This window comes from Natator depressus, chromosome 10 (assembly GCF_965152275.1).
Source record: "Natator depressus isolate rNatDep1 chromosome 10, rNatDep2.hap1, whole genome shotgun sequence".
Classification (NCBI taxonomy): Eukaryota; Metazoa; Chordata; order Testudines; family Cheloniidae; genus Natator; species Natator depressus.
This window is the reverse complement of record NC_134243.1, coordinates 21483558-21504372: the sequence shown is the minus strand read 5'-3', so window position 1 is coordinate 21504372 and position 20815 is coordinate 21483558. Positions and strand designations below refer to the sequence as shown.

Below are 20815 nucleotides of genomic sequence, written 5' to 3'. Positions count from 1 at the left end.
AGACTGCTGAATTGGAATTAATTTGCAAATTGGAAACAATTAACTTAGGCTTGAATAGAGACTGGGAGTGGATGTGTCATTACACAAAGTAAAACTATTTCCCCATGTTTATCCCCCCCCCCCACTGTTCCTCAGACGTCCTTGTCAACTGCTGGAAATGGCCCAACTTGATTATCACTACAAAAGGTTCCACCCCCCCACTCTCCTGCTGGTAATAGCTCACCTTAAGTGATCACTCTCTTTACAGTTTTCAGAGTAGCAGCCATGTTAGTCTGTATTCGCAAAAAGAAAAGGAGTACTTGTGGCACCTTAGAGACTAACCAATTTATTTGAGCATAAACTTTCGTGAGCTACAGCTTATGAAGTGATGAAGTGAGCTGTAGCTCACGAAAGCTTATGCTCAAATAAATTGGTTAGTCTCTAAAGTGCCACAAGTACTCCTTTTCTCTTTACAGTGTGTATGGTAACACCCATTGTTTCATGTTCTCTATGTATATAAATCTCCCCACTGTATTTTCCACTGAATGCATCCGATGAAGTGAGCTGTAGCTCATGAAAGCTTATGCTCAAATAAATTTGTTTGTCTCTAAGGTTCCACAAGTCCTCCTTTTCTTTTTGCAAATACAGACTAACACGGCTGCTACTCTGAAACCTGTCATCCAATGAGGTCATTGTTGGGGTTATGAAAGAACATGTAGCTGAACATCTCTCTACACACTGAGCCCAGTTTTTGAAATATTTTGCTGATTGTGACCTAAATAGATAAGAAACCCATTTGACTGCCAGTTGTCTCCAAATTCAAATCTCACCTTGAGAGCTCAAAGGAATTGATTGACATCTTGTGTGATTCCATTCTGAAGCAGTGATTCCAATCCCAGCCTCTGGCTCACTTCTGGTTTTCCCTTGAAGCAGAGTATCCTCAAATCTCAACTGCAGCAAGTAAAGTGCTTCTCTCATTCACAATCACTTACTTATGTGAATCTGGTTTCTCAGCTTCGACGTACTTAAAGAATAAATACCGGGCAAAACTGAATGTGGAAGATGATGTAAGGGTCTGCTTCAGTTCCCTGGAGCTGCAATTGGAAAAATTGTGTGCTTCAAAACAGCATTAAGTGTCCAGATACTTGTTTGTATATAGTTGTATATAAAGCCACAATTCTTGGATAATGTTATGATTATTGCCATAATCACTGGAAAAGGCTTCCATCTCCCCAAAGTGTATACTGTTGTTTATTTTTTTTTTCTGAAAGCATGTTTCTTAAATATCCACCTATTTATTCCTGAAAACTGTTGCTTTATACTTTTTGAAAGGCTTTAGCATCTTTGACTGCAGGAATAATGATTACATACTCATAGGACAACTAAATGAAGTATGTACTGTAATTTGCTATCACGTGTGTGTGTGGGAGGGTGGGGCGGGGGGGGGTCAGTCATCAGAGCCTGAAATATTTTCAAAGGGAGGCCTATCAAATAAAGTTGAGATCCCCTGATCTATTGAATAAGCCATTGCCAAACACTGGCTTCCTTCAGAATACCATGTTTGCAGTGATGGCATCTTTATTTCTTCCTCTGTGTTTTCTTGACCCTTATAATTGGGTATTGTATTTATTATATGTACCTTGATATATTATTGAAAATGAACTAAAAAAATTAACTGAACACATTTCACTGATTTCTTATTGAACTAGTCTCCCAATTAACTGCGAAACCTTTGCTAGAAAAACAAACCACAAAGGAATCCTATGTTATAATAGTCTTTAAAAAGCCCTTATCCTTAAAACTCTATAAATAGAAGGTTAAGAAATGTAGTCAGAGAAGGTTCCCCCTTGGTTAGATTATTACTGAGCGACATTGGTAGTTGTTTGTTTAAGCCAGAGGTCTCATTTTGTTAGTACTCTTGCTGGAATTGCAATGCATTGTTCCCAGAGCATCCATTCTGGACACTCATTTTTAACTTTTGTAGGATACTTCTTGGAGCCACGATGAAGTGGTATAATTTGGATTCCTACTGTGACACAAATTATATACCCACATTTATTTGAAACTTACATCAAATTCTGATTATTACAGCTGATTTGCGGTCCAGTTTAATTGCTGTTGGTTATTACAAGTAAATGATATGCAAAGGGGAATATGGGGGATCAGGTGGATGTTCACTTGAGGGAAAATCCAATATCAAGCTGAGGGAAGGCAAGAAAATCGTGTGTACAGAAAATAAATTAAAAGAAAAAAATGCAGAGAATAATAATTGAGGACACCACGAACAAAAATCAGCCTAAAAGTAGCTTGAATAGAGTTTGTGAAGAAGAGCTTGAATATCAAATGGTCAGAAAACACTGTCAGCTCCGTGAAATAAGACAACAGCCCTAACTTTTTGGGTAAGGAGCAAGGACATAAGAGCATAAACATATCTTCTCCCTGTTCCACTCATCTTTCCCCATTCCATGCTTTTGGTATTGGGTGTCCTGGCCCCTTTTCTTGCAGTTAATTTTCATTGCAGATATGTAACATGCAAAAAACAAACAAATAGCCCACCACAAGAAGCTTCCTGTGTGTTAAGAACTTAAAGCCTGTGACTTGGAAAAGGTACTTGCTCCACTGCTCTTTAGCTCAGCAGCTACACATCATTATCTTTTTGTCACTCCATTTCTCAATGTAATCTGGTAAGAATGCACTGAGGGCACTCCTGCTTTTTTCTATGCAAGTGTGTTCTACAATACACAGCATAAAAATCTACACAAGCTCTTTTGTTTAGGTTCCATGTCATAATTGCACAACATGTCATTATAGTATACTTAATGTACCTGTCAGAACTAAGTTACAATAGAGCAACTGATACTTTTAATTAGAAAATATTCATGTATCCCTAAAGTAACCAAGGGATTGATTACTTCATGCTTATTTTGTCTGGTGTAATAGAAATACACAGGGCTCAGTCCTCCAGGAGCTGGGGGATAAAGTGAATAGGGAGCCTCTTCTCCCCACGTTCTAGTAGCATTGCAGGTTCTCTCCAGATCCACAAGCCCCATTCTAAAGGGTTGTCTGTAACAGAAGGCTCAGTGGCTTGCAGCATGTGATAAGTATAGAATAACTACCTTGGGACATATAACTACCTATTCAGAGGATAAGCAAATACATCCAGAGAACATCCACCTGAGGGAATCCTACTTTAGTTGATAAAGCTTTGTGGTAGAGGATACATAGGGTAGCACCTCTCCTTTCCATCTGTGTACTGGCTTGCACAGGATTTGGTTCACCGAATGTGTTGAAATAGATTTCATTAAATGGGTTCAACTTGAATGTGCTTAACTCTCCCACTTGTTGGGAAAATGTTTTGGTTGAATTCATATATCATTAATAAGTGCCATTATTCTGGTATGCGTCATAGAAATAGATTTATTTAGCTGAATCCTTTTTTAAAGGTAGCTTTATAAGAGACTAGTGCCACAAAACAATGTTACTTTTTATGTAACTGATTGCAGGAGGTTTCTTTAGTGTAAACAATAATGCTTTAATATAAAACAATAATGCTTTGCATAATAAAGAACATTTTTGTGAGCAGAGGAGGTTGAATATAAAGAGTGATTTGGGAATATTTTTGTGAATAAATATGCTGAGTTCACCCCCCTGTCACTTGTGGGGTGAGATGTTAATGCTCTTTGAGTATCTATCTTTGTGGGTCCCACTGAAGATGCACACATGTCTCATGTGCATTAGATCAGACTCTTCTTTTGAACAGCAGCGTCTCTCCGCGCTGTGCATGCACCCTGTGCTGCCTCATGCTCCCATACAAGGACTTAACAGGCAGGGGGGCCAGGACCCTTCCTCCGTTCTCTTGCCAACTGTGACAGTGAGATAGAACTTGTCAAGTGTCCAACCCAATAGTTCTTAGCTACGGTTAAATCTCTCAAAACTCAAGTCTTCAGAATTCTTTTGATCTACACCTGCTGTGAGCATCCTTTACCTGTCTGAACTGAATGTTACACAGTCAGACCTCCCTGTATGTGGCTTCTCAACATGGTGGATTCAAAACCAGCAGGCTTCAAACTGTGCTCATCCTGTGATGGGCTCTTTCTGTTCCCTCTAAGATGTGCATGTGTGCGCGCGCACACAGATCCTAAACCCTTCACACACGGCAAAACACTGCGCGCACAAAAATTTACACAGAAGCAATTTTTTGCGCACACGGCCTGTCAAAAATTAGGGGAACATTGCACAGCAGGTGCCTCTTCTGCTTAGAAGAGGCCTGTATACAGAGTAGATGTTGGGTATGCATATATTTCTCTGCAAGAACAAGTCAGTCATGTGACACCTGGTTGAAGAGTCTTCTTTTGGAGCAATCTATGAATGTTCCTTCAAATCCTGAGGAGACGAGCACCAGACAGACAGACGGACTTCATCCAAAGCCCTGTCTAGCAGGCAAGCAACCCCAAAGACCATCTTGGAGAAGACGGCACCAAGAAAGGACCTGGCATTAACACCATTGCCGAAGCCGAAGCCAAATCCATTCGCATTACAAATGCTGATCCTTCCAGTACCAAAATAGGACACTGAGGGGCCACTCCGGACAGACGCAGAAACTCCAGGCAAAGTTTAGGCTCAAATTTTAAATCCCATAGACTGTTGATGGGGCTTTAATGCTTAAATCCATTTTGAAAATGAGACTTAGGCATTGTGATGCTGAGCACAGCAAAGCCTAATTACCTTTAAAAATCAGTCCTTAGTGTCTTCCCACAAGGACAAACTATGTAAAGCTTCTGGAGGCAAATCTACCAAGTCCTGCACATTGCCAAGGGCTGGAGATAAGGAGAAACATAATACACTTGGGTGGACTTTTCCAACACTGAGCCTAGATCTGGCAGTGCCCCCTTCAATATCAGGGCCTATTGCAGATGATTCACCTCAGAAAACTGAGACAGCCATTGGCACCAAAGCACCTGCTGGTACCAATACAGATCCTGGTACTGAGAGCTGTAGTCCTTAGCTCTGCCCATACAAGTGGTTTATCCCTCCTCTCCATTATCGGGTATACGTTCTTGCTGTCCTTGAACAGAAAACCCTCTCCTCTATGATTGATGTCATGAAGAGGCCTCCTTACTCTTCCTACAGGACCCAACCATCATCTCAATAGGAATGGCATTGGACTTACTATATCAGACAAGCCAGACATGGCCTTACTGCATCCACCATCTCAGACCTCTTGGAGCCGGTCTCTACATTCAAGACCACTTTCCCCTTAGGTTTTCTGGCCAGATCAACTGTGCCAGGCAGAGGGCCACCAAGAAAACCGGATTTGGGGGCTGAGCAACACCAGCATCCGGCTTCACCACCAAAAGACCTCTCATCATCACCATCTGATGAAATGGTGTTGATACCAGATGATTTCAGTTCATTCCAGGAGCTCCTTATCAGAATTGCAGAAATGCTAGAGATAGAAATATTGGAAAATTCTCAAAGTGTTGGATATTTTGACAACTGCCAGCCAGAATCACCCCTTCCTATAAATGAGGGACAACAAGAACTCACTGACCACAACATTGCAAAGAACCAGAGTTACTATTGGGTAAGTATTTGTAATTTCATTGAATACAAATATTTATGCAAACCCTACATTTAATTTAGTGTGAATGATTCTAGTACAAATTTTGGATAAACAAAGTGTGCTATTCATTATTTTCCATCTTTCAGTTTTAAAAATATTTCTATCAATTAATAGTGGAACCAGTACTATGTGATTTAAGTAACCAATCAGACACCAGGAATTATGAACAAAGTGAAAGTTCATGAGCAAGCTGTAGGCTGAAATTTGTGTGCAAGAACTATTCAGAAGACACTTATGAATAACCAATACATTAGTAGAAATCAGGATTGGTATGGAAATGCTTTATGAAAAGAAGCCAAAGCTATATTAATTGTAAAATTTATTTGCAATGAATAATTAGAGCAGGCCTAATTGAGATCATGGCTGAAAAGCGAAGCCCTGAGTTTTTATGCGAGTTAAATATGTGAAAGGGAGCTGGCCCCCCATTAAGGTATTTTAAATTTGTGTATTATATTGCACATATTATATAGAATATATAATATAGTGCAATTTATTGACATAATCTGTATGTCTATGGCTTGATCCTGCATGATTTTTGCTGCAGTCTAAAATTGATTAACCTAATTATTCTGCTCCCATAGTGTTCTTCCTCCTCTCACACATTTAAAAGATATGATTTCATACTGTAATCATTGAAGCTAATGACTGGGAGAAGTCTATATATTGGCATAAACAGGCAGTGGATCAACACTTTTTGGTAGGTTTTTAGGAGTTAGACTGCAGCTAGGACTAAGGATTCTCTCTGGGAATGCAAAACCTCTTTACTGCTGCTGAGTTGTTCAGATGTTAGGCAACAGTAAAGTTACAAAACATATATTGCATCTTTACAGATATGAATCTCACAGCAGGACCATAATGCTCCCAGCTAGCAATGGCCCAAGAATGAAAAGCATTACATCAAAATCCTTCTGAAGAACTGGGCTGCCTGACTCCCCTCCTGCAACAATCCTTCCTCCTATTCTCTTGCCCAGAAAAGCACGCAGGTTAGACATTGAACAGCCAAGGAACTTACCCAGAAACCACTTAGGAGTGAACCAAGTAAGCATCATCAATAGAACATGAAGGAGGAAAAATATTTTAAAAAAGCCATGAATAGCAAAGAAGGGGAGATAAAGGGAGAGTGCAGAACAATATGTCCTTTTTAACTGAGTCTGTGAAGGAAGAACAGAAAGCTTCACAGCTTTGGGTTCAGGGAATGTTTCAGTCATGTCATCCAATCTCATATGGAATATTCTTGCTAATAATCAGGAAATCATGTAAGCAGTGCTAGAAGGCACCCTTTTTATTGTACCATTCCTAGCTCTGTTATGTGAGTTCTCTCTAATAGCTTTCCTTTGTGTTATACACTGAGTAACTACCATGTGCCACATACTGCAGATAGAGCAGCAGTAGTTTACATATTGATGTCAATTGTTTACCAGAATGTCAGCCAGCATATTGCAGGGTGCATGCAAATGGTCATCAGCACATTTTCATGGATTCATAGATTCCAAAGCCAGAAGGGACTATTGTGGTCATCTTGTCTGACCTCCTCTATAACAGGCCAGAGAACATCCCCAAAATAATTCTTAGAGTGAATCTTTTAGAAAAAGGATCCAATCTTGACTTAAAAATGGCCAGTGATGGAGAATCCACCAAGCCTTTTGGTAACTTGTTCCAGTGGTTAATCACCCTCCCTGTTTAAAAAAAATAAATAAAAATAAAAAATTAAGCCTTATTTCTGGTCTGAATTTGCCTGGCTTCAGCTTCCAGCCATTGGATCATGTTACATGGTTCACTGCTAGATTGGAGAGCCCATTATCAAATATTTGTTCCCCATGTAGGTATTTATGGACTGTAATCAAGTTGCCTCTTAACCTTCTTTGTTAAGCTAAATAGATTGAACTCCTTGAGTCTGAAATTGTAAGACTAGTTTTGTTTAATTATTCTCATGGGTCTTCTCCGAATCCTCTCCAAATTACCAACATCCTTCTTGAATTGTTGATGTTAGAACTGTACAAGGTATTCAAACAGCAGTCGTACCAGTGCCAAATACAGAGATAAAATAACTTACATGAGATTCCCCTGTTTATGCATCGAAGGATTGCAATAGCCCCTTTGACCACAGCCTTGTCTGGGGAGCTCATATTTGTCTGATTATCCACCACAAGCCCCAAATCCTCCATCCGTAAGTAGGGCCTATGTTCTTTGTTCATAGATGTATATACTTACATTTAGCCATAATAAAACACATATTGTTTGCTTGTGCCCACCTTACCAAGTGATCCACATCACTCTATCTGTATCTACCCTCTTCATTGTTTACCCTTTCCCCAATTTTTGTGTCATTGTCAAACGTTATCAGTGATGATTATATTTTTTCTTCCAGGTGATGGATTAAAAATGTTAAATATAGCAGATCCAAAAACTGATCGCTGTGGGACCCTAATTGGAACACACCTGCTTAATGACGACTCCACATTTACAGTTACATTTGGAGACTTATCAGCTAGCCAGCTTTTAATCCATTTAATATGCACCATATTAATGTTATATCATTCTAGTTTTTTTTAATCAAAATATCATCTGGTGCCAAGTCAAATGCCTTACAGAAGTCCAAATATGTTACATCAACACTATTCTATTTATCATCCAAACTTCTAATCTCATCAAGAAAAAAAGATAAGTTAGTTTGACAGGATCTATTTCCCATAAGCCCATTTTGAGTGGCATTAATTGTATTGCTCTCCTTTAATTCTTTATTGGGTCCTGTACTACCTGCTCCATTATCTTGCCCAGAACTGATGTTGGACTGATAGATATATAATTACCTGGGTCATTACATGTACTCTTTTTAAATCCTGGTACAACATTAGCTTTCTCCCAGTCTTCTGGAGCTTCCCTGGTGTCCCATGACTTATTGAAAATCAACATTAATGGTCCAGTGAACTCCTTAGCCTCCTCTTTTAAAACTCTTGGATGCAAGTTAGCTGGACCTGCTGATTTAAATAGGCTAACTTTACTAGTTCCTGCTTAACATCCTCTTGAAATACCAGTGGAATGGAAAGTGTGTTATGAGCATATTATATGACTACATCTGTTTATTTACCAAATGCAGAATAGAAATATGTATTGAACAGGTCTACCTTTTCTGCATTCTTGAAAAGTCTGCCATTTGCATCTAATAATGGACCAATACTACAGTGAGGATTATTTTTGTTCTTAATATACCTAAAAAACTTTATTGTCCTTAACTCACTGGACATTTCTGTGTCTCATTACTTCCCTTATCAATTGTTTACAATTCCTAGCTTCTGTTTTATATTAATTGCTATCAGCTTCCCCTTTCTTCCTTTTGTTATATATAAATTTTATAGCTGCTTTCACTTCCCCTCTAAACCAGGGCTTTTTCTTTAACCAGTATGGCCTTCTTCCTTGATTGTGGTTTTTGGGGCATCTAGTAAGGTGTTCTTAAACAGTTTCCAATTATCATTCACATTTTTGTGATAAATTTTCTCCCAGCTAATTGGGCTCAATTGTCTTCAGCTTTGTGATTTCCCCCCACCCTGATTCTTCCAGTTTTAGATTCAGGTACTGGGATATCACCTAAAGTTTCAGAGGCAGGATTTTTCCACTACATGCATCCGATGAAGTGGGTATTCACCAACGAAAGCTTATGCTCCGATACGTCTGTTAGTCTATAAGGTGCCACAGGACTCTTTGCTGCTTTTACAGACCCAGACTAACATGGCTACCCTTCTGATACTTGACAATTAATCTGGATAATTGTGTTTTTTAGTTGACATACATAACATGCATCTTTCTCTGTTCTCAAAGAGCCTAAACTTTCAAATCAACAAAAACAAAGCAAATCTCTCTACAGTTTTTTATATTGAGACTTCTGTCTTTGTGGAATTACTCCATCAAGTTGTGAATGATTAATAGAATAAAAAAATCCCTTCCCAGTGCACAGAGAATGCAAACAGTGCTGTGTCTAATTGCTTTTGGGCCACAAGGTTTGCCTTTTCTGTCAAATATTGGCCATTCAATATTCAGCTCAGAGAGTCAGGAAAACTCTGAAGTCTTAACACTTAATGACAGGTCAACATATTGGGCCAAATTACTTGGACAAATTAGATGTCTTTAAGTCACTAGGGCCTGATGAAATGCATCCTAGACTACTCAAGGCGCTGACTGAGGAGATGTCTGAGCCATTAGCAATTATCTTTGAAAAGTCATGGAAGACGGGAGAGATTCCAGAAGACTAGAAAAGGGCAAATATAATGCCAATCTATAAAATAAGGACAACCCGGGGAATTACAGACCAGTCAGCTTAACTTCTGTACCTGGAAAGATAATGGAGCAAATAATTAAGCAATCAATTTGCACATATCTAGATGATAGTAAGGTGATAAGTAACAGTCAGCATGGATTTGTCAAAAACAAAATTGTGTCAAACCAACCTGATAGCTTTCTTTGACAGGGTAACAAGCCTTGCTGATGGGGAAAGCGGTAGACATGGTATATCTTGACTTTAGTAAAGCCTTTGATATGGTCTTGCATGACCTTCTTATAAACTAGGGAAATGCAACCTAGATGAAGCTACTATAAGGTGGGTGCAAAACTGGTTGGAACGCTGTTTGCAGAGTAGTTATCAGTGGTTCACAGTCATGCTGGCAGGGCATAACAAGTGGGGTCCCACAGGGATCAGTTCTGGGTCTGGTTCTGTTCAATATCTTCATCAATGATTTAGATAACAGCATAGAGAGTACACAAAATTATAAAGTTTGCAGACGATACCAAGCTCAGAGGGGTTGCAAGTGCTTTGGAGGATAGGATTAAAATTCAAAATGATCTGGACAAACTGGAGAAATGGTCTGAAGTAAATAGGATGGAATTCAATAAGGAAAAATGCAAAGTATTCAACTTAGGAAGGAACAATCAGTTGCACACATACAAATGGGAAATGACTGCCTAGGAAGGAGTACTGCGGAAAGGGATCTGGGAGTCATAGTGGACCACAAGCTAAATATGAGTCAGTGTAACACTGTTGCAAAAGAAGCTAACACCCTTCTGGGATGTATTAGCAGGAGAGTTGTAAGCAAGACATAAGTAATTCATTCTACTCTGCGCAGATTAGGCCTCAACTGGAGTATTGTGCCACATTTCAGGAAGGATGTGAACAAATTGGAGAGAGTCCAGAGAAGAGCAACAAAAATGATTAAAGGTTTAGAAAACATGACCTATGAGGGAAGATTGAAAAAAATTGGGTTTGTTTAGTCTGGAAAAGAGAAGACTGAGAAGGGACATAAGTTTTCAACTATGTAAAAGGTTGTTACAAGGAGGAGGAAGAAAAATAGTTTTTCTTAACCTCAGAGGATAAGACAAGAAGCCATGGACTTAAATTGCAGCAAGGGAGGTTTAGATTGGACATTAGGGAAAACTTCCTAACTGTCAGGGTGGTTAAGCACTGATAAATTGCCTAGGGAGGTTGTGGAATCTCCATCATTGGAGATTTTTAAGAACAGTTTAGACAAACACCTGTCAGGAATGGTCTAGATAATACTTAGTCCTGCAATGAGTGCAGGGGACTGGACTAGATGATCTCTTGAGGTTCCTTCCAGTTCTATGAAATTCATCGTTTGTATAACTCCACTGAAGTAAAATATTCTGCAAAACAGATGAATTTTGCTATTTTTGTTAGCCTTTGTACATTTATTTTTCTTTAACCCCGTGGCTGATACTTGGACTTACTTTAGGGCAATGTGTACTGGTTCATCAAGCTGTGCCTGAGAATGGAGTCTAGAGATGGGTGAACCATAGAAGCGTCCTTGTCCCAGTCTTCCTCCCTGGCTCCTCATCTAATCTCAGTCTCCTCCTACTCTGTTTCCTAGTCTCCTATACTGTTTTGCTGTTCCTGGATCCTTGTCCCAAGCAACTCCCTCCAGTTCAGCTCTTGTTCTGTCTTTGTTTGAGTCAGGCATCTTTCTTCTCTATGCTACCTGGGTCCTCCTGAGTGAAAGCAAAGGAGAGATGGATTTCCTGCTCTTAGTTTTGATGCCCAGCCCACAGCAGCTGACAGCTTCAGTCATAGGGAAGGTTGTGCTCAGCCCTGGGTTAGAGGATGGCCAATACAGATGGACTCGGGGGAATTAAACTGCAGAGTTCTAGCAAATTTCTACTGGGCATATGTGAATTGTGATTTTTCAGAACCTTTATAACTTGGCCAAATTGGTGAGGACTTTTACAGGAACAGCAACAGGCATATCCTTGACCCTGATGCAAAGGCCACACCCTGCCAAATTGCAAGTCCCTGTACCAAAGCATGGGAGCATCTCAAAAGGCTATATTTTTCTCTAGCCTTGTTCTTGGGAACAGCTGTACTGTTGTAGCTTGGGAAAAAGATCAGTTTGAGGCAAACACATGACATGGAAAATATTAACACAAATGGTTAAAGTTTGGCAAAGTTATAAGCAACTGAGAACAGGATCTTGTAATGGGAAGTATCAAGCAACCTTAATAGGCAGGGCTGGTAGCACCTATAACAAGCTTTGATCAATCCAAATGTTGAAATATAGATCATAGAGAAGTAGTGGGGGCATGGTAGAGAGAGGAGATAAGTCAGAGCATTTGCGGGGTAGTTATGGGGGGGGGGAACAGGACTCTTCTGGGTATAACTAATTGACTTGTGTATCAAATGCCATGCAAAAATGATACATACATATTAATTATGACACTTAAAAATACACTTTACCAATTTCTACTGCTACTTTATGCCTTTGTTTTAAAAAACAAGCTCCATGTCTTTTTCTTCTTGCCTTTTGTAATCATTTTATGACTTCTCCTGGAGCATCAAAATAGTCTGCAAATTCATAGCCACTCCAATTTTTAGTGTGAAGGTGTACAGAAAACCAGCAGAGTCTTTATGATTAGCATTCTAGAGAGTCTGCCATTTTAATATCCAGCTATAAATTAAAGGAAATAGAAAATAAATACACATTGAAAATATGTCACACATTATTTACAATTTTATAAGAATGCTCTGTATCCTAATCCAGATGGCATAAACCCATCCAACATATCCTGTCTAGGGAAATAGTAATTGGATTGGTTAAAATAATGGCTGCTCCTTCCACTCAGAACCTTTACCCTCTAGATTTGAGCTGAATCCCAACTTTTCTTCTGGTTTGGGAAACTCCAGGTGAGGATCCCACCTCTTCCTCTCCCCACTGGGAGGTTCTAACTTGGCTCCTTGTGACAGTGCAAGACTCACCCCTGCGGTGCCTCCTGCTGGTCATCTAGGGATTTAGTTTTTCCAGCCTCCAGAGCACCCTCTGCAGGCCGGTGTCCCACTTGCCCCTGTTTCCCTCCTAGACTCCAGCATCCCTTTCCCTGGGGTGCTGCCCCCTGGCAGTGCCCCCACAGTCTCTGGGTCTTCCCCCTCCCAGGGGAACCCCCAACCCCCTATCCTCACCTCAGTATATGGTTACTGCCCAGTCACCATCTAGTCCCCATTCACTGGGGCAGACTACAGTATATAAGCCACTCATCACAGGCAAGGGGGGTTTGAACCTGCTGCTGCCTCTGCCTACCCATGGGCTGCCCCCTGCAACCCCAGTACCCTTTTTGGCCTTACACTAGGCCTGTAGCCTGGGGGGTTTCCAGGCCAGAGCTCCCCAGCTCCTCTAGCCTTCCCCCAGCCCTGCTCCACTTTAAGTACCCAGGTACACAACCAAGCCCTTCTCCCTCTAAAGGGAGGGAGAGAGTGTCTTCCTGGCTTCTGGCCCACTGCCCTCTTATAAGGGCCAGCTGGGCCTTAATTAAGCTGGCCACAGCTGTGGTCAGCTACTCACTCAGCTTCCCCAGCTGTTCTTAATCCCCTTATTTCCAGCCACAGCCTTCTCCAGGGCTGCTTTAACCCCTTCAGGGCCAGAGTGGGGTGACCACCCCGCTACACTCCTACACTCACTCACCTTTGTTATCTCCAGGAGTGCAAGTAGGGTGCTACGCTCCAGTATGCAGTACTGGCAAGAGATTTTTAGCGAGTACGGGATACTGGAAAGACTTGAGGAGGCTAGCACCCTCCCCTGCCTCTCCCCAGAGGAGGGGGTGGAGCTGCACTCTGCTCATTCTTTATATGGGTTTAACAGGCTTTTTTTAAGTTTGTTAGCATATGTATTGTGCTGTTAAGTTGGTCAGGAGCCCTGAAGAGGGGAGGGTGGGGGGGACAGAAGGTGTTGAAGCAGTCTTTTTGATTCATGCTCCAGCCTCTGGACTATGAACATATACTGATGGGAACATTCTAACCAAGGGACTGAGGACTGTAATGTAATCTGGAGTCTTCATATTTCCTGGATCCTTTGCAGATGGATTTATGAGTTGGATATGGTACAAAGACTATTCTAGCCTCATCGATCGCTGATTTCTCCCTTGTAATGGACAAAGATCAGATGTCTGCTGACTTTTGAGGAGTGCCAGGACTTAGTGCCAGGACTTTTGATACCCATGGTATAAGCCCTTGCTTGAGTGGTTTTGTACTTTCCTCTGCAAATGTCAAAGCCTGTTCCCATTGAACACAATAGCAAAACTTCTTTTGATTTCAAGGGGAACAGGATTTGACCCCAAGAGATCAGAGAATATGATTTTGATCAGTTGCTTCTCTGTCCAGAGACAGTTCTCATGCGTGTTCTGCAAACTTAAACAAAGCCTGTTAAACCCATATAAAGAATGAGCAGAGTACAGCTCCGCATCCGCCCCCCGGGAGGCTAGCTTCCCCATGTCTTTCCAGTACCCTGTACCCACTAAAAATCTTTTGCTGGTACTACGTACTGGAGAGTACCACCCTACTTGCACTCCTGGTCTTATACTATACCTCAAAGCTATGTAAAAATTTGTGGAAGCATGATGATGATTCTTCAGTGTGCTTATGACTGCATTGTAACTTTTAGCAATTTCTGCCATCTGTTTGGATGGGTTTATGCTTTCTCAGGTTTGATCACTGCTGGGTTCCCCAAATGAACTTCGTTTAGAGTCAGTGTATGAGCCATTGTCCTATTTTTAAAAATAGCACATATATTTTCACAGATTTTTTTTGTAATTAAAAGCTGTGCCAAGCTTACATTGGTCATCTATTGAATACATCTACTTATGTCTCTCTTGGGCTGCTACGGTAACAAGAAGTGTAGTTTTTGTTACATCAAAATAATGGATTTGAAGTTGCTGTAAAATGCTTTCAAGATATACCTGCTGTGAGGTTCCACATTCGGAAAGAAATTGACTCATGAAGTAGATCCCACTTTTGTGCTGGGTTTTCTTGATATTTTTTAAATCAAGGGTGCCATGTGGAAGCTGATAGCCTCTATACATCTCTTACTAAAACTGACCATTTCCTGGGGTCTGGTTGTATTAACAAAAAGGGTTGTTCCAAAATATCATGTAAAACCCTGCCTAAGCTTTCCCCACAGGCTTGGCTGCTGCTGGGATTCCCTTCCCCAGCCTAAACATTTGCTCTTTCCCTCAGGACCTGTCTATTTCTTCCCTGAGGACCTGTCTGTCCTGCGCTCTAGCTTCCTCTGCCAGAGGTCTATTGCCATCTCCTGAATAATAAGTGTGCAGTGTAATGAGCCACACGTGTCCCAACAAGTCAGAAGTTAACTTGCAGTTCTCCACAGCATTCCAACATTTCTGCCATCTGGGCAGTTTATACCTACTTGGAACCATGCATTGCTTTGGGAGATGAGTTAATGAAAGGGATAGCTGACTATGTCCAACTTTAGCCATAGTAGGCACAGGCAGATTACTAATATTTGGCTGAAGTACTCTAAAGCAGAAAAAACCTGTGCAGCTGTTGTAAACCTCTGCTGGATTCTAAACTGAAAAGCTGATAAAATCGTGATAAAACTTGCTCCCAAATCATGAAAATTATGACCTTCAACATCTCAGTACTTATTTTCATCCATCATTCTTGCTTCTGTAGCTTATATGAGCTGCTAACTCAGTGCAAAGACTGCACAGATGTACTCAGTCTCTTTTATCCCTTTAACAAAAAATTGACATTTATGGTAAACTACATTTGACCTCTGTCTGCATTTAAAGTGAAATGCAGCAGTAACAGAAAGTACTGTGTCCATCACAGTTATGGATGGACTCCTATCTTCCCATTAGTGCCAGGGGAATGAAGAGAAGTGATGGTTCATGAGATACTTTATTTCAAAAATTGCCATTTTTGTGGAGAGAAACACACCTAAAGCTGTTTTGCAGGCTGTGGCAGGACTAGGACAGAATTTTAGGCAGGGCACTGTAGCTTGCTTTATGTGCTCATTATGGAGCTACTCCTATCTTCTACTCCATGGTTGTGCTCCCTTAGCAGTAAAACTAACACATTCCATTACACAAGTAGAGGATGGGTTTTGGGGAGTTTGACATGGAAACTGCCACAGAATGGCATTCTTTCATGCCAGCGTGCAGGAGGTGGTTGATAGCAGGGCAACGACAGGCTAGGGCAGAGGGAGAAGTGAGGCTGTGGGATCTGTTGCTCTGTGAATCCTCCTTTCCTTGTCCCCTGGGTAGGAGATGGCGGCTATGGCAGTTTCAGAGAGAGAGTGACGGACAGAAAGCATCTCCACAGAAGAAGAATTCCTTTCCCACTTCCCTAATTTCCTGTTCAGGCTGGGTGCAGGCGCTAATCCTCAGGTGAAAGTCCTGTGTTACGGTTGATGGGCTGCTCAATGAAGTCCTGTTGCTTTGGAATTTGCTACAGGAATGTATGCTGTCCCATCTGAGGCCCCAAAGTTGCTCTTCCCTGGCAGATCTTTCATCTGTAAAAAGCTATTCCTTTAAATTAACACCCACGAATGGTCTGTAAAGTTGAGGTGGCAGTAAGTTTGTGACTCTGATATTTTGTTTGTATATTGTTTTGAATGGAGCAGTGTTACATGTGCGCCCCAGTGGTAGGACTTTCTTAGGAGCCGTTTCTGGGGCTCTTCTGCCAAATATATTTTTGATTAGTGAATCCATCTTCGTGCTAACTTTGAACCATACCCCTGGGTTAAACTTGTGCAGGGGGCCAGCACAAGGCCCATGCACCTCTTAAGCCTTCAAAATAGGCTTTGTGCTGGCTCTCTGCACAGGGGAAAATTTATCCATGGGGAACATCTTCAGACAAACCTTTAAAGCACTCACAAGTAATTTTATAGTGAGCTACTTTTACAGTCTTTATTTAAATAAAATAAAATTGTTTTCCACTTCTCTCTGCCAGGAAATTTTCATGCCAAGAAAATGACTAAGCAACATTATTTTTTTTAATGTCTACTTCATTTTAATCATTATATCATTATTTATGAGATCACTTAGCCACTTCATCATTTTAGCCATTAAGACCCAATAATGGACAACAAGAGTGATGTAGAACATGTATTAATTTTTAAGAAAAGATATTTCATTTCAATTCAGTTTGGTGCCTTCATCAATTCTCAATTAATAGAAGAATGTATTATGTTACATCACTGTAAATCTTTTACAAATATCTTTTAGTCACAAACTGTGTTGTATGAAAATTGTTACCAAAGTATTATATTTAAAAAGACACTGCCTGTGTTTTCTGTAGGTTTTTTACTTACCATTTCTTATAAGTAAAATCTTCACTAGTTTCTTTTCCATATGAATTTCCAGTTAACATTTTTTTTAAATGTTTGTAATGGATTTGAAACTGCCATGTCCTCTCCAGAAGTCATAGACCTTGAGCTGTTTTGCTGTCAGCTCTCAAAACCTTAGCAAGTCCTGCATAGTTCAGTGCTTGGATGGGAGAATATTCAGGTAGTACCAAACGTGATTCAGTAGGTGGCATTTTTCCTTTGAATTGGTACCAGACCAATGCCCAGCACAACTTTAATGGGTGTGGCACTCTTGCTAGAGTTGCTATCTTCCAAGTAAAATCTAAAATTGAAGTTCTGGCTATTTATGACTATAATGCATTCTAGCTTTCTTCTGCAATAATAGAACTGTTATGGCCAAAGCCTTGGCCATATCCTTAATTACTTCCTGCCTACCTAAGTTCCAGCAGGTTCAGTTGAAAATGATATTTTCATTTTCTTTCCGCCAGTAAAATTGTGGTGTGCGGTGTTGCTATCCTCCATTGAACAGCTGATGTGTTCTGCCCCAGAAACGGCTCCATGTTAGTGCTGTGTGAATTGATTCCTATATAATAAAATAAAATAATAATATTCACTATATAGCATTTTTACAAAAAAATAGTGAATGCTAACATCATTTTGCATTTGGAGAAGCGGAGAAAGAGAGAGGTTAATTTACTTGCCCCGTGTAATGCACTGGAAAGTCAAATCTCTGTTCGTGTTGTAAGGGAGGACTTTTCCTCATCACATTTTTTTTCCTGAGAGAGGGAATCTTTGCAAGAAATTACTGCAGAACCATCAGGGGGCGCTCAAAGTTATATACTGCTCTATACATTGACATTTCTCCTGCAAATATTAAGCACATTTTTAATTTCACGTCTGTTTAATTGTTTGCAGGATTGGGACATCTGTGTGCTGGAGGAATTAATAATGGTTAGACTATGGTTGACATCTCCTGCCACTTTAAAAAAGTTTCATGGTAAATCACATATGGGACCTAAACTACTGTGCAGTAGTCATTTTAAGGTTCATATAAAATATTGAAGATATTCCAAACACTTTATGCATCTGGTTGAGAATAAACTTCTGTCTGCTAGTCCCATTGCTGTGGTGGCTAAGTACCATGATGGTTCAATATATTTAATTTCAAATATAGTTTAAAGTTTTTCAGGACTTTATTTACACTTTTTTTGTACTAAAAAGAATCACAGCAGCACTGTTTAGAAAATAATACACCAGATTTGCAGGATTTTTTTTTTTTTAAACAGTGCCACACTTACTGTGCACATCTTTCTTAAATTTCCTTGGATGACGGCAGAATGCTATAGCTGAGACAAAAAGAGATGCTGGATACAGCAACACTTTCCTAATTGTATGAAAAGAGATAAAAACATTTACATTTTTCAGAAATGAAGGTGTATTGTTATTCCTTGTGAGCTGCACATTGCATTTTTAGTAATTATATTACTCCTGAGGGAATTCTGCGCCAAAAAAATGAAGAATTATGCACACAATATTTTACAATTCTGCAAATTTTGTCAAATAACACAACATAATAACACATTTTTTAATTATTTGCTGACAAGTATTTTGATATACATTACCAAAATAATTGAAAATGGTGTGATTATATTGTGATTGTGTTAGTGTTATTTTGACAAATAAAATATGCAGTAACTCCCTGCAGTAGCTTATGTCTCCCCCGGCTGCTTAAACAGACACAGCCACGCTGCTGAAGAGGGGTGAGTAAGCACTGGTGCAGCTGCTCTTTGCTTCCCCACAGAAACTATTTTTATGTGGGGAAGCAAAGAGAATCTGAGGGGAGGGGTGTGTTTCTGCACACGCGCAGTGGTGCAGTATTCCTCCAGGAATAGTTATATAGTGTGTGTGTGTCTCTTATGCTTAGAGCTATCCCTTTCCATTATATATATATCTCCAGGGTTTATTAAAATGAAGCCCCTTAATTTGGAGGGTGGAAATGAAAGGATTACTCACCAATAATCCTTTTGTTTCATTCTTCTCTCTTCCTAGCCTACCTGGCAACAGACTTGATGATTAGCTTTTACCCACAGATCAGGAAGTAGGCGACAAAAAAAAATCAAGTGTGGTACTTAATCTCCAGTCTGCGCCAATTCTTCCAGTTAAAGAGGTTTCCAAAGCAAGACTTGGAGATAAGAAAGTTAGGACAAGAAAGATACTGCTCCAAGCTATACTTGGGTGGCATAAAGGTTGGAAGAAGAAAGGACAAACAGGATCACTAGTGAGTAATCTCTTGTTATCTGTGCCTCTTTTCCCATTCTATCCTACAGGAGCTTTAATCAGTCCATGTAACAGGCAGTAGAACCTAGAAGAGTCTGATATAGAAACACAAAAGCATACTGTTCTTCAGCCTTGTCTGTCTCTCATGCACAGACCATCTAGAATCCTGACAGGAACTGCTCATCCCTATTCTGAAGAGGTTTATGGTTCTTCTTTGGAATCCAAAAGGGAAGAATCTGTTTCTCTTTTCAGGTCTTTCAGCTCACCCTACAAGTCTTCCAATACCAGAACTAAAGACTAGGACCAGGTTACCTACAGGGAAGCTACATCTTGGGGTCCTCCACCCTGGATAACTCAGTCTGTGCTATTGTTTCTCAGATCCACTGGTGGATTTTTTTGCGGCCATGACAGCCTTCAAAGCATGGGCAGAGATTAGGGAGAGCAAAGCCCCTACCTGCAGCACCCAGCTCTTGCTCTTGAATAGCTGTTACCAAGGGCAGCAAGATCCACTGTCTTGTTGTTTGTGCTGGTGCCGCCAGCAGGGATTGGTGCCCTGCACCACACAGCTCCTCGGGGTCTTCAGACAGCGACTCTGGAGACACATGGAGCCGTGTGCACAGTGCTGGAGGCAGCTCTTCTCAGTGGAGGCAGCTCTTCTCAGTGGAGGTGGTCACCGGGGCACTCCCCTGGGAAGCTCCCTAGCTCCCGCCTGGCTGGGGCATGGGGAGGTTGGGACTCTGCAGGCAAGCAGTGAGTTCCTGACCCACCTTCCCTAGGGCAGGTTCTTGATGAAGGGCTGTGGGAGGAAGGGACAGAGAGATAGGTTTGTTAGAGTGACCACCAGCAAGAGTTAGTGGCCGCACTCAGAGGCCACCAAAATTTTTGTTGTGAGAACCCCTGGTCTATGCCATACCCTCTATGTCCTTATTGGACTTGAGCTGCCCTGAGAGACACTAGGCTTCCGTCTCATTCACTTTCTAGGAGGAAGTCTCCTCTTTCTTTAGCACAGTGGTCATTTCCTCAGCATCTTGCTACCATTCCTCAACCTGCTTTGCTGGACCTTATGCAGGAGGGAGAATTATTGGAGGAGTCACTAGACATTCCTTCCCACATTTCTTCATTTTCACCTGATAAAGTGTTTCTTCCGGAGTCAACATCCCCCACTCCTGAAAGGACTTCAGAGTTTTCCAGGACCTCATGAGGTATGTGGCTACCTCTTTAGGGGTCCAGACAGAGATTGTACAGGAGAATCTGCACATCCTTCTGGAACTTTTATGCACTCTTGCTCCAGAAAGCGTTGCATTTCCTATCCATGGAGCCTTGTTACACCCACCAAAAGATACTC

General features: G+C 40.8%; 1 long non-coding RNA gene across 1 annotated transcript in view; it reads left to right on the top strand.

Annotated features, from left to right (window-relative positions):
- The window catches only part of LOC141994917 (uncharacterized), a 266061-nt gene that overhangs the window by 135477 nt on the left and 109769 nt on the right, over window positions 1–20815 (top strand). The gene's annotated exons all lie outside the window — the stretch shown is intronic.